Below are 12,508 nucleotides of genomic sequence, written 5' to 3'. Positions count from 1 at the left end.
ATTCCTATGCAAAAAGGCAGCTCTATAACAAGCCTTCCTATAAACAGTGGTTTTAAACTCAGGACCCTCTTTGTACACAGATACATCCAAAATATCAATGCTTTTCCAAGAATGTGTTACAGTAAATCTAGGAAATGAGCTACTGCTGTTCAAGTTTATATGGAAGGACATGAGACTATCCACAGTGCCATGCCAAATGAAAAAAAGATCATCCACAAAATTTGGTCATTACCTAGCAAATGGTGCCTTTCCCATGCTACCATGACTAAATTCGCATAGGCGTTGGCACAGCTAGTGCCCATCGCAATCCCTTTCTTCTGTAAATAGCAACCTTCATCAAAGAAAAACACATTGTTTTCCAAAACTGTTTCAAGTAATAGACTAATAAAGTCTGCTTTAACAACGTCACCTAAATCACTATCCAATAACAATTCCCTAACCATCTTAATTCCATTTTCATTAGGAATGCAAATAAACAATGATTCTACATCCATTGTGACTAATAATAGATCTTGTATTGAGTCAACATTCCTAGCAAAATCAAATAGTTCTGATAGGAACTGTTCGGTGTCCCTTAACACATAGGTATACCTCTGAAGTACTTGTTTCAATTCAAAATCTAAGTATATAGACATTGGCTCAGTGAGCCAACCTGCTCCCGCCACAATGGGCCTAAAAGCAGGTTGCAAGGGATTCTTATGTATTTTGGGAAGCCCATACATTCTAGGGATTATTGGATGCTCAACCAAGAAATAATTACATAACTCTTCATTCAACAGACCCAAACCTTTGCATTCATGAAACATTCTGTGCAGACTTATATGGATATCCTGAACTAAGTCAGGAGAGACCCTGATATAAGCATCAGTGTTCAGCATTTTTGTCATAGTCTCTTTATAATATGAACTATCCATAACAACAATCAGGCCTCCTTTGTCAGCTGGTCGTATAGCAATGTTCATATTCTGTTTCAAATCATGCAGTGCAGACTTTTCTTCTGTTGTTAAATTGCTGACATTAGTTCTTTGGAAGGTCTCAAAGCCTCCATACAAATCATTTTCCACTGTTTTTACAAATAAATCAACATTTGCTGGCAGATGAGGCATAAAAGTACTTCTTCGCTTAAACAAATGGAATTCATTTGAAGAAGTATCCCCAAACACTAACTTCAATGCCAAATTACGAGCAAAGATTTTTACAGCTAAAATTGCATCACTTATATCAATGTTAGTTGAAGGAATAAAACTAGTCCGTTTGTTCAACAAGTTAAGATCATTAAGAGAGAGGATTAGAGATCATGTATACTGTTTGGAGAGGAAGCAAGACTGTTTATGCGCTAGCTAAGCATACACTTTTAGAAGGATCCGACCATATATTTTATTATCAAGTATTGCATGTACAATGCCCTAACATTAGGCTGGGTGATATCGTTAATCTGAAGATGCAAAAACCAAATGGCTGCAGGTACACTGAGGTGCCCAAAACACACAACAACAGCAAAAGTAAATTAAGGCACCAAAGTTACACACTGGAAATCAGTCACTGTACTTTATTGCAGAAGACAAAAGGTAAGCGCTTTCACAACTTAATGTTGCTTCATCAGACCACATCACTACAACTGATGCTTGGTTAAATACTAGGACAATTAGTATGACATCACAATTTAAAGGGATATTACTCCACTAACATAAGCACATATATCGATATCCATAAGAAAAATGCATAAAATATATAGAAAGGTGTGTATTTACACGCAATAATATTTAAAAAAGGGGGAATGTCATCCCTGATGGTTATTAAAATATATATATATATATATATATATATATATATATATATATATATATATATATATATATATATATATATATATATATATATATATACATATACACACACATTTTTGTGCACATATAACCATAATAGTACAATAAAAATATATAAAAAAATCCTATTTAGTGTTTAAGGCACCTTGCCTTAAGGTAAGGAACTAATGAGGTGCAGCTATTCAAACCAGGATATCTATCTGCTTGTAATTTACTGATCCATTGTTGTTCTAATTCTTCAGTGTGGTTTTCTACATTGCCACCTCTGTTTGTCATTACTATTTGTTGTAAGATTAAAAATTTAAAACAATGACTACTGTCTGTATTCAGGACATGATTAGCTAGAGCATTTGATTGCTTCTGGTTCCGTATGTCCCTTATATGTTCTAACATTCTTTCTTTAAAACTCCTATTTGTTTTGCCTACATAATAGGCATGGCATGCTTGGCAAAAACAAAAATAAACAACATCGACACTTTTACAATCATAGTAATTCTTCGTATAAAGTTTAAAACATTTCACAGGATGAATGTCCTTATTTTTAGTGTAGACATGCTGACAAGCAGCACAATTCCTGCACAGGAAGGTTCCCTGTCTGTTTGAGAGATTTTTTTCTAAAAGACTGATGTTCTCTATTACAGAGCTGCTGCTTTAAAGACACATTATTTCTAAAACTGAAGTTTGGGGTGTCACCAACTGTGGAAACCAGACCTGGTATTTCATGTAATAAGTGCCAATTCTTTTTAATAATTTCCGTATACTTATTGATGTCACTTGCAAATCTAAACACTATTCTAAACTTATTTCTATCAATACTTGTATCATAAGGTATACTTGTATCAGCACTATAAGAGCTCATGCATGGTTTACATCTTGTAGGTCTCAATTTCCATGCATCTGCTATCACTCTAGTGATTTCTGAGCTAGAATAGCCTCTTGTTTGAAATTCATCTTGTAACTTATTTAAAGCAACTACTGCCTCTTCATCATTATTATGTAGGTGTAGGGTTCTATAGACTTGTCCTTTGAGGACATTTCTAGGTATGTGTCTCGGGTGCATGCTTGACCTGTGAAGACAGGCATTAGTTCTTGTGGGTTTGTGATAAATACTGGTTCTTATCTGCTTTAAATCAGTAAGGGTGACACTCACATCCAAGAAATCAACACATGTATCAGAAAAAGTAAAAGTAAACTTCAAAAAGTCTGTAGTACTATGCAGGTAATCAATGAAATTACTGATATTTTGACCATGCCCTTTCCACAAGACAAAAACATCATCCACGAAACGGACGTACCAGAGAATGTAGCCAAAAATGGGTTAACATCTGACAAAACATATTGTTCTTCCCATCACTAGTGATAGATTAGCGTAGCTATTTGCACACGAAGTGCCCATAGCCACAATCTTGTGTAGAAAAAATTGATCCTGAAAAGTTACAATGTTATTTTCAAGTATAATCTCCAATAGTGCACAGACTAGCATAATCTTATTAGTAGTCAGCTTCTTATTCATATCGAGGAATTCTCTTATTCTATCAATACCCCAAACATTTGGAATACTAGTAAAAGAGATTCAATGTCCATGGTAAGGAATACAAATTCTTCATCATTATCAATGGTTTCCATTCTATTTTGCAACTGCTGTAAAACATTTTGTGTCTCTAAGAACTGTATAACAACTATCCAAGAACTCATGTAAAATGCCTTCTACATAAATAGATAGGGGCTCAGTGCACCATCCTGCTCCTGATACGATGGGGCATAAAGGAGGAACCGTGGGATGTTTATGGATTTTAGGGAGTCCATAAATCCTAGGAACTAGAGGTTTTTGTGCTGAAAAATAATTGAATAAGGATTCATCAATTAATCCTGTAATCAGTAAATCAAACAGTAAAAAAGACACTTTATCAGTGATAGCAATTACAGCTGTTTTTGTCAGCATTTAATAGGTACAAGTATCTAATAGCAAAACCTTCATCTGGTTAACATATAAATCTTTGTCCATTAATACAATTTTACCACCTTTATCTGCTTGTTTAATAATAAGAGAATGCAAATCCTGCAATTCATGTAGAGCCCTATATTCTTCTGTCTTTAAATTATGAAAGGTGCAGCCTTGCGTACCAGGAGTATAAGCTTCATTAAAAGCATTTTCACAGATATCTAAAAATCTTTGTATGCCTGAAGGGGTGGGAGGTACAAAAGTGCTAGGTTTCTTGTATATATATTTACATTGACATTTTCATTATTACGAAACATGCATTTTAATGATAAATTCCTACCAAGCAATTTCAAGTCTGTTAGCATTTCAGTTAAATCTGCCTTCTTGGCAGGTATAAAAGACAAACCCTTATTAAGCAAACTGTTTTGTTCATTAGTTAGAGTAAAGGAAGAAATGTTAACAATAAGATCAGTTTTTACATCCTCCTTTTCTTTGAAAAGTGTGCAGTTCTGTCCATTTGATATTCCCTTGCTGTCTTTACCATATTGGGATTGCTTTTGGCTCGAGCTCTGAAAGGAAGAGCTGCTTTCAAAGTGAATTCTCCCACTTTCAAATTCTCTAAAAAAACACTAGTATCTGTAGCATTTGCTTGTGAAGTGTCTATTGGAGTCTTACCTATAGTGTTTGCATTCCTTCGTTCCTCTGACTTCTAATTTTTATCCATATTCAATGTAGATGTATTCCCATTCACTATAGAAGCAAAAGATGCAACTTGGAGAGTAGAAACACTAGAATTTACATGTTCTTGGTCAGTTTGTTGTGTTGCCATGCTTTCCCTCATCTCAGTAGCTTTAAAACAGGAAGTGGAAGTCTGTGTCTCAGTATTTAGTGTCCTACTAGTTCCTCTGTTCACTGTAGCAGGATTATACAAAGGGGTTCTATTTATAGGGTCTCTCGGCCATGAGAAGACATTATTATTGCTAAAATCAGTTTTATCTCTGTTTAATTTATTTAATTTAACATTTTGAAGCTTTTTCTCATAGGCACTAATGTTTCATGCAACTGGCCCATTTTATTAAGGGTAATAGTAGCAGGAAAGGTTACAGATATCTGGTTTTCTAGTGTCACAATTTCAGTTTTTAGCTCAGTTTCAAGAGGTATAAAAAACTCTATAAGGAGCTCCATATACTTGGAGCTAAAAGATAAATTCAATTCTTGCCACTTACGTAAGAGTTCAGGATATGTATTCCCATAAGTTGGCATATTTAAGATACGTAGACCTCGAGGTATTACTTTAGCTTCCAAAGAAGCTTGCACACAGCACACAGGGGGAGGGGTTTAAATGAAAGTGTTACTATTAAGCTGGTTCTTAAAGCTAGAGTCCTCCGGTAGATGGGCTCATGGCTTATATTTTAAGGGTTTTATATGAATTTATTTTAAACTCATGTATTATTGTAATGTTTATGTTTTTATCTTATTTGATATACATTTTGTTAAGTGCCTTATAGGATATTGTGGTATTTATTGTGTTCTTCAGGTTTTTATAGAAGCAGACTGTTATAACAGTACTACTAAGTAGTAATTTTAAGATTGTAGTTAATTTGGTTAAGTGAATCATTGCTTGATTGATGTTTGTCATATAACTGTTGATGGTTGCTTGATTTTGTAATGTCTGAAGAAGCGGAGAGCATCTCTGCAAAAGCGCTCACGTTTTGTTCTTGAAATAAAGAAATTTTAACTCAGTATTGATGCTTGGATTATTAGCTGGAAGAAGCCTTCATTTTGATCGAATTGCTGCTTCCTTTTGGTGGTTATTTCATATTATTTGTGGGATTTATCGTTTTTTGTGGATATACATATATATATATATATATATATATATATATATATATATATATATATATATATATACACATATATATATCTATATATACATATATACACATACATACACATATACATATATTACTACTTATAGATATGTTTATGAATATTTATATTTAGAGGGTGCACAGCATATCGAACAGCCAGTATTCCTACAGTTTCCATCTTTTAAAATGGCCAGTATTTGATTCTTTCATACAAAAGACAATTATTGCATGAAACATATACCCACAGACAAGTCAAAGTATATGACACCATACACAGGTTTGCATACATAGAAATGTTTATTTTTTTACTATTTCAGTTGTATATATCATTTAATATAGCAGTTAGGTGTTTGAAATACATAATAACTGAGTAATGCAACTTTCAAACAAAACATTTGATACAGTAATCCGAAAGCATAACATATGTTGCTGTCAATGCCAAGGCCTTCAAGTACTACAACAGTAAAAAAAAATTTTGCCTGAAAGATGAGAATCAGTCAGTACTAACTAATTAAAATGTAGTTCAACAGCCTCCAATTACAATCTGTACTCAACCCCTAGGGTGAAAAGTATTACATTGTCACAATGAAATTGTATCTGTCACATAATGCTTAACTTAAAACATCACTATCACACTGACAAACTGAACTGTCTGTAAGACAGTAAGCACTAGCCCACCACTTTTCCCCTTGGTGAAATGTATGAAAATATAAGGCCATATACCTTCATGTGTCTTACTACTGATATCCCTCACATGTTGCAACAGCCTACGTTAAAAACGGTGCATACCCCTCCCTCATAGAATGACTTACAAGGGCATATAACAGTGTTACATACACTGACCTCTGGACTGTACAAGATCACACACATTTTGTCCAGCTGTAGCCCTCATATATATGGACCCAACCCCACAAATTGTGTGGGACTCCACAACATCACTGGAATGATAGCAGGAATGCCAGCACTAAATAATGATAGGCCACTACTTAACACCCTCTCACTGCATGACATATGGACAAAGCCTGGTATATAGGTGGAGGACAGAGGCTGGAACACAGGACCATATTTGCAATATTGCTGTTATACACTTGAAAGTTACTGGTGTTACAGGATTGGTTGCAACATACCCTTACTCAGGAATATGAAGTTAGAAACACAAATGGATGTAGCCATGTACTGATAGCACTCAACAGAGAGAATGCCACTGATATATCAGAGACAAGACCTGTGTGAATAGACAAAACATAACAGCCAATCCTCTGGTTCTCATGTGGATAGGCCCACAGTTGAGAGCTATGCAGACAGACTGCATTCCATGCAAAACTAGCATGTACAAACACACCCTGTAAAACTAGTGGTATTCAATGCATATAACAACGATACTCTCAATGTCCATAAGTCTGGAACCTTATACAAATATGTAGTTGGCCTGTGTCTGCAAGTCCTGTTGTAAGTGGTATTGCTACCTGCTGTCTGTAACACTGCTGACCACACACATGAAGGATGTCTTCCATACAGGAAAGGTAAAGGGACAATGCCCACATGATGTAGTAATGTATAGTAGTAGGTTACTATGACAGTGGTAAGTGGAAGTACTACACAGCTGGCTGCATGCAATTAGCAAGTGGTGAACACTGATTGTTGATCAAGAGGAGAGAGAGAGAGAGAGAGAGAGAGAGAGAGAGAGAGAGATAAAAAGAAACTACAAACCAAAACAAAAGTATATAAAACAAGGGACACATAAAGTGTACCTAGAAGAGAGGACAATACTACAACAGATATGTAAAACATATATGCATGTAAATGAATGTAGTACTTGGTCTGTAATAATGGGATAGATGATGTGGAAAGATTTATATATATATATATATATATATATATATATATATATATATATATATATATATATATATATAGTAGTAAGCAGGTGCAAAATGGACAGTTATGTCTGGTGTGAAATCCATGTTGTGAACACATTGCTCTTGTCTGTGAAGGTGAGACTGGTATGTTGGGGAAGGATAGTAGGTATATTTGAGGAGGTAGGTTGGGTTAGAAGACAGACAAGACAGCATAAAGGGGTGGTATATGACACATGTGGTGGGTATACACTTTGGATGGGGAGTGGTATTTGGAAAGTGGAAGCTCATGATTGCCCAAATGGAAACAGTGTGACCAAGGTCCCCACCCCTGGCCAGTCACTACTGCACCTTCATGACCCTGAAGGTGCCTGAGCTGGGGGCTGAGCAGGAGGAGCATGCAGACCCTGTAATGGTGTACTGAGGGCCTCAAGGTGGTGTAGCACATCCCCCAAGTCTCTGTGGAGCTCCCTATGCACCAGACCCTGGACTTGACTTCAGGTGACAAGATCCTGTCTGTGTGTGCTCCTTTGGGGGGAAGGAAAACCATCCCCTGAGGTGGTTCCACCAGAAGGTAGTGCAGGACCAATAGATGATGAGGTCCTGGGGTGGGTCCCAGATGTGCTGTGGCCTGGTAACATGGCCAGATGAGGTGGGAGAGGTGGTTCTGCTGGGAACAGGCTTCCCAAACATGCTATTGTGTCATAGTTATAGAACATATGTGGGTAATAATAGTCCACCCAATCCAGGATTACTTCTAACAGCATGCATAAATATCCGCATTAACACAAAACACCAGATTTGGAGCAGTCACATAGCAAACAGAACATATAAATATATGGAACCATAGTGGCCCTTACAATGGCATGCAGGTGACATTGTTAGCAACAGGCCACCAATGATAGTGTTTCAACATGGAACATGACTAAAAACACATTGCACTGTTTGATGTACAATACGATATATGTCCCAACAGTAGGTTTACTGTAAATATACCCATTGAGATGTGTGTTCAGATAATTGTTGCAGATATTGTGTGGAGAGACAGAGATGTTAATTAACAACTATTATATCCTTGCAGTATGAGCTCCTCAGACCTTTTTTCCTCTTTATGTCTTTTAGGCACCATGTCTAGAGAGCATTTGCCAGTTTATTCCCCCCAGGAAAATGATATCATAATCAACTACCTGGTGCAGAACCACCACAACCTCTTTGGCCGTACAGCCCATGATCTGCAAAGGAGGACCACCCTGTGGAATGAGCTTGTCCACAGGGTAAACGATGTCGGCCGGCATAACTGCACTTATGAGCAGGTCTGATATCTGTGCACTGACATCATCTGCCACACCCGTCAGTGTGCTGCTGCAGTTAGGAGGGACCAGCTAGCCACTGGGGGGTCATTCTATCCAGCCAACCTGACACATTCTGAGGAGCTCCTCGCTAGCCTCAGGGCATCTGCCCACCAGCAAAGACAAGACCCTGCAGATAGCATTGTGGAGGTAGGTGCTACCCTCACAATGGATGAGAAGCATGCAGGTAAGGCCACAGGGCACATCAGTAGACCACTGTTGCTTATCCATCTGCATCTGTAGAGTTTAATCATGCATATGTGTGATAAAATATACATAGTCTGTTGCTGCATTGTAGTAATGAACAGATGTGCATAATCTGTAGTTTTGTGGGTTTGTACTGTTGAAGTACTGAAATGCTGCTCCCACCCTGTACCAATGCCACAGGTGTGATTACTGACATCACATCTCTCACACAACTATGTAGGTCCCTCTGGTATACCTCTGGGGCAGCAGCCTGTAGCTGGTGAGTATGGTGTTTTTTCAGGTTTGCCAATACACCGGCCATGTTATGGAAATGGTATTTGCCATGCACACATTTAACACACCTACCCATAATGCACAATGTACATGTTCACTTATTGTTGCTGTTAAATGCACTGCATCACAGTGGTCACCATGGTGGCATATCTGAAGGGTATGTAAGAGTCCTGCAGTATAACTAACAACCTGTCATTGCAAGATGTGTGCACAGAGATGAGCATAATGGTGGGACAAATGGCCTACAGCAGGAACATGTCTGAAACATCACCTTTATACAGTGCTACAACAGCGTTTATACCACTATTGCAATGGCAACTGTTACAGATCTACACAACGGCATATCACAATACAACCCTTACAACCTGTAATGTGGTCCTAACATGAGCAATGAATTTGTAATATGGAATCTTATGTTAGGACAGCAAATAATGGAAATACATACCTTAACAAACATTGGAAGCATATGTGTGCACACACTCCAAATATTATATTGTGGAAGCAGCTTTTCAGGTACTGACAGCATTCACTCTTCATGAGTATGCACCTTCCAGCAAGTAGAGGTCCTCAATGTCACACCAAGAAATGGTCTGCTGTCCAAGACGTATGTCCATCACATTTGCCCACTCACCTGCAACAGAGGCAGCTGTGGCTTGCACACATCTTACAAGCCATTGAATAAATCCTATACCCAACAGGTAGCACGCAGAAGTGGGAAATGTGGCCTTACCTCACCATTGCATATACCATGGGAAACAGTGCAGACAGTCATGTAAGTGATGAGGAAGTATGGGACAACATTAATGTAGAAAATAAACAGATGGCCATCCAAGACAGATAACAACACATGTTGCAAACTGGTCATGGAGGCTGCCTAGAAACATGCCACAACACTGAGGGAGTTGCAGGAATGTCTAACAAGTACTGGCTGTGCAGTACTTGTGTCGAAAATTGTCCGGATTCTGCATATGTGTGGCCTATGGGTTCAAGTAATCAGATGGGACAGATGTTTTACAGGAAACATTAGCCAGGGCTCTCTACAGGTCGCATATGCATAGCATCAAAAGTCCCCCAAAGGTATGTTTTGCAATGTGTAATGGTGTAGCAAGATCAAGTTTGAAACCTATAGACAGCATCAGTTAAGATACATCTGCTGCACAAGCAACACCTTACTCCACCTCAGGCTGACCATCCCTATATGTACCTTGCTGGTGCCAGTGTACACCTTTATGTTTGCCATTCATTAGCAGGGAATAGTTTGGTACACATGGTGTTCTGAATTTGGGACACTGCAAAATGACACTTGTGTAGCCCATAGTTGTCAAGCATCTGCAAAAAGGCTGAGGATGGGGAGGGGTGTCATCCTGAAACACTACAGTAAACTGAAGCAGACATCCAATGTTCACTAAGAATGGCTGTATCTGCACACAGTCAAGGTCATGAATTGTGGCAGACATAACCCTGACTCCACAGCAATAGTGAAGGCACTGTGTGACCTCCAAGGGCTGTGCACGAGTTGTCCTTGCAATCTTTCAGAGTTGGAGGACATGTGTAGGGAAGAGTGACCAAATACTGCCAAGTGCAGATTGGCCATGCTAGTATATCCTTTCCAGGAATAGTGACTGTAGTGCACTTAACAGTCGGTGCAACAAACCATCATGTTAAGGGTGTGCACACTTATGCACCCACATATTGTATGCATCTCAATCAGCATCTGCACAACTAACACATTTGTTTGATACTGCATTTGATTGCACAGGTCATAAGTCACAAATCAGGTTTGTGTAATGTTAACATATGCAGTATTATGGCCCCATGACATATCAGGGAAGAGGGTGCCATGTCATTAAGAGTGTGTACACTCCTCATAACCCCAGTATTGTCAGTGTAATTGTATTTAATTGGTCATACATGCATCGCTGATGATGACATCTTCAAATCAGACATCAGGTATTCATTATTGACATGTGTCCACATATCATCCCAGGTATGTGTTGGACATCTGTAGGGCTGTGAGCAGCAGGTCAAACATATACACATTAAGCAATGATGTGTACACCTGTGGGGTATGGTGCACATTAAATGCCAGAGTGCTGAACAGGTGCTCAACAATACTGTGTACATGAGTGCAGTGTGTTCCAGGGGAAGCGGCATCACCTACTAACACAACTCAGACATCACAGAGATGTATAATGTTGGTAACAGGGATTGACTATAGCTGCAGTGCATCCTGTTGAGTGCCATATGTCATGCATGTTGACAGATGGGTAATGAGAAGTCTGTGTGTAATATATTTGTGCAACCTCACCTGTAAGTGTGCGTGTGTGTGTGTGTGTGTGTGTGTGTGTGTGTGTGTGTGTGTGTGTGTGTGTGTGTGTGTGTGTGTGTGTGTGTGTGTGTGTGTGTGTGTGTGTGTGTGTGTGTGTGTGTGTGTGTGTGTGTATACAGTTAAGCAATGCCGTACAGGTCTTAAAGTGCATTTCCTGTTTTCCTCTCACAGGTGGTAAGGGGGTCAGGGTCCCTCCTGCAGGCAAACTGATGTTAGTGTCCATGCAGACTCTGACAATGATGATAGGTGTGGTGAGGCACAGGCAGGGTTGTCAGGGGCTGAAGCTGTGCCATTGTTTGACATCCCACTGTTATCCACCCCATCCCTGCACACAGTCACATTGCCTATACATACCCTATCACCAGTGGCCATAGATGAGGAATAGTTGGGGGGTGGTGGCATGGGACAGGACAGTGTGGTGACTATGACAAGTGTGTCTGAATAGAGCAGCCATAGCCAGATGCCCGGCGAGGTACCACACAGGCAGATGTACAGGGGTGTTCATAGGAGGGCTTCTGGTCATCATGCCACTGCCAAAATTGCCACAGCTGGTGTCACCAGATGCACGTTTCAGGCCATCATGAAGGTGCAGGCATGTATGGAACATTATACCAGACAGGGTCTGAGGCTCCAGAGGGCTACTCATTTTGCTGTTATTGACAACATCCGTGATCTTGCAGGTGCCCACCATTATTTTGCAGAGGTCCTGGATAGATGTTTGGATGAGATATTGGGAATCCTCCACTGTGAAATGTCTGTGCTTGAGCATATGGTAGGACTAGTGCAATAACCACATGGATGTAGGCCAGCAACACCAACAGGTGGAGGTCAACGTGGATGTGCTACACGTCAGAG

At 39.1% G+C, this 12,508-nt stretch overlaps 1 long non-coding RNA gene across 1 annotated transcript in view; it reads right to left on the bottom strand.

Moving 5' to 3' along the window:
- LOC122796032 overlaps window positions 1–4,599 on the bottom strand; it is a 59,268-nt gene extending 54,669 nt beyond the window's left edge. Inside the window, exon 1 of the long non-coding RNA XR_006363900.1 lies at window positions 4,444–4,599. This is a non-coding gene — a long non-coding RNA (uncharacterized LOC122796032). The remainder of the gene's footprint in view (window positions 1–4,443) is intronic.
- Between the last annotated feature and the right edge of the window lie 7,909 nt (window positions 4,600–12,508).

Source organism: Protopterus annectens, chromosome 2.part2 (assembly GCF_019279795.1).
Source record: "Protopterus annectens isolate FY-2018-M chromosome 2.part2, PAN1.0, whole genome shotgun sequence".
Classification (NCBI taxonomy): domain Eukaryota; kingdom Metazoa; phylum Chordata; order Ceratodontiformes; family Protopteridae; genus Protopterus; species Protopterus annectens.
Note: the sequence above shows the minus strand (reverse complement) of the source record. Positions and strands in the feature narration are given on the sequence as shown.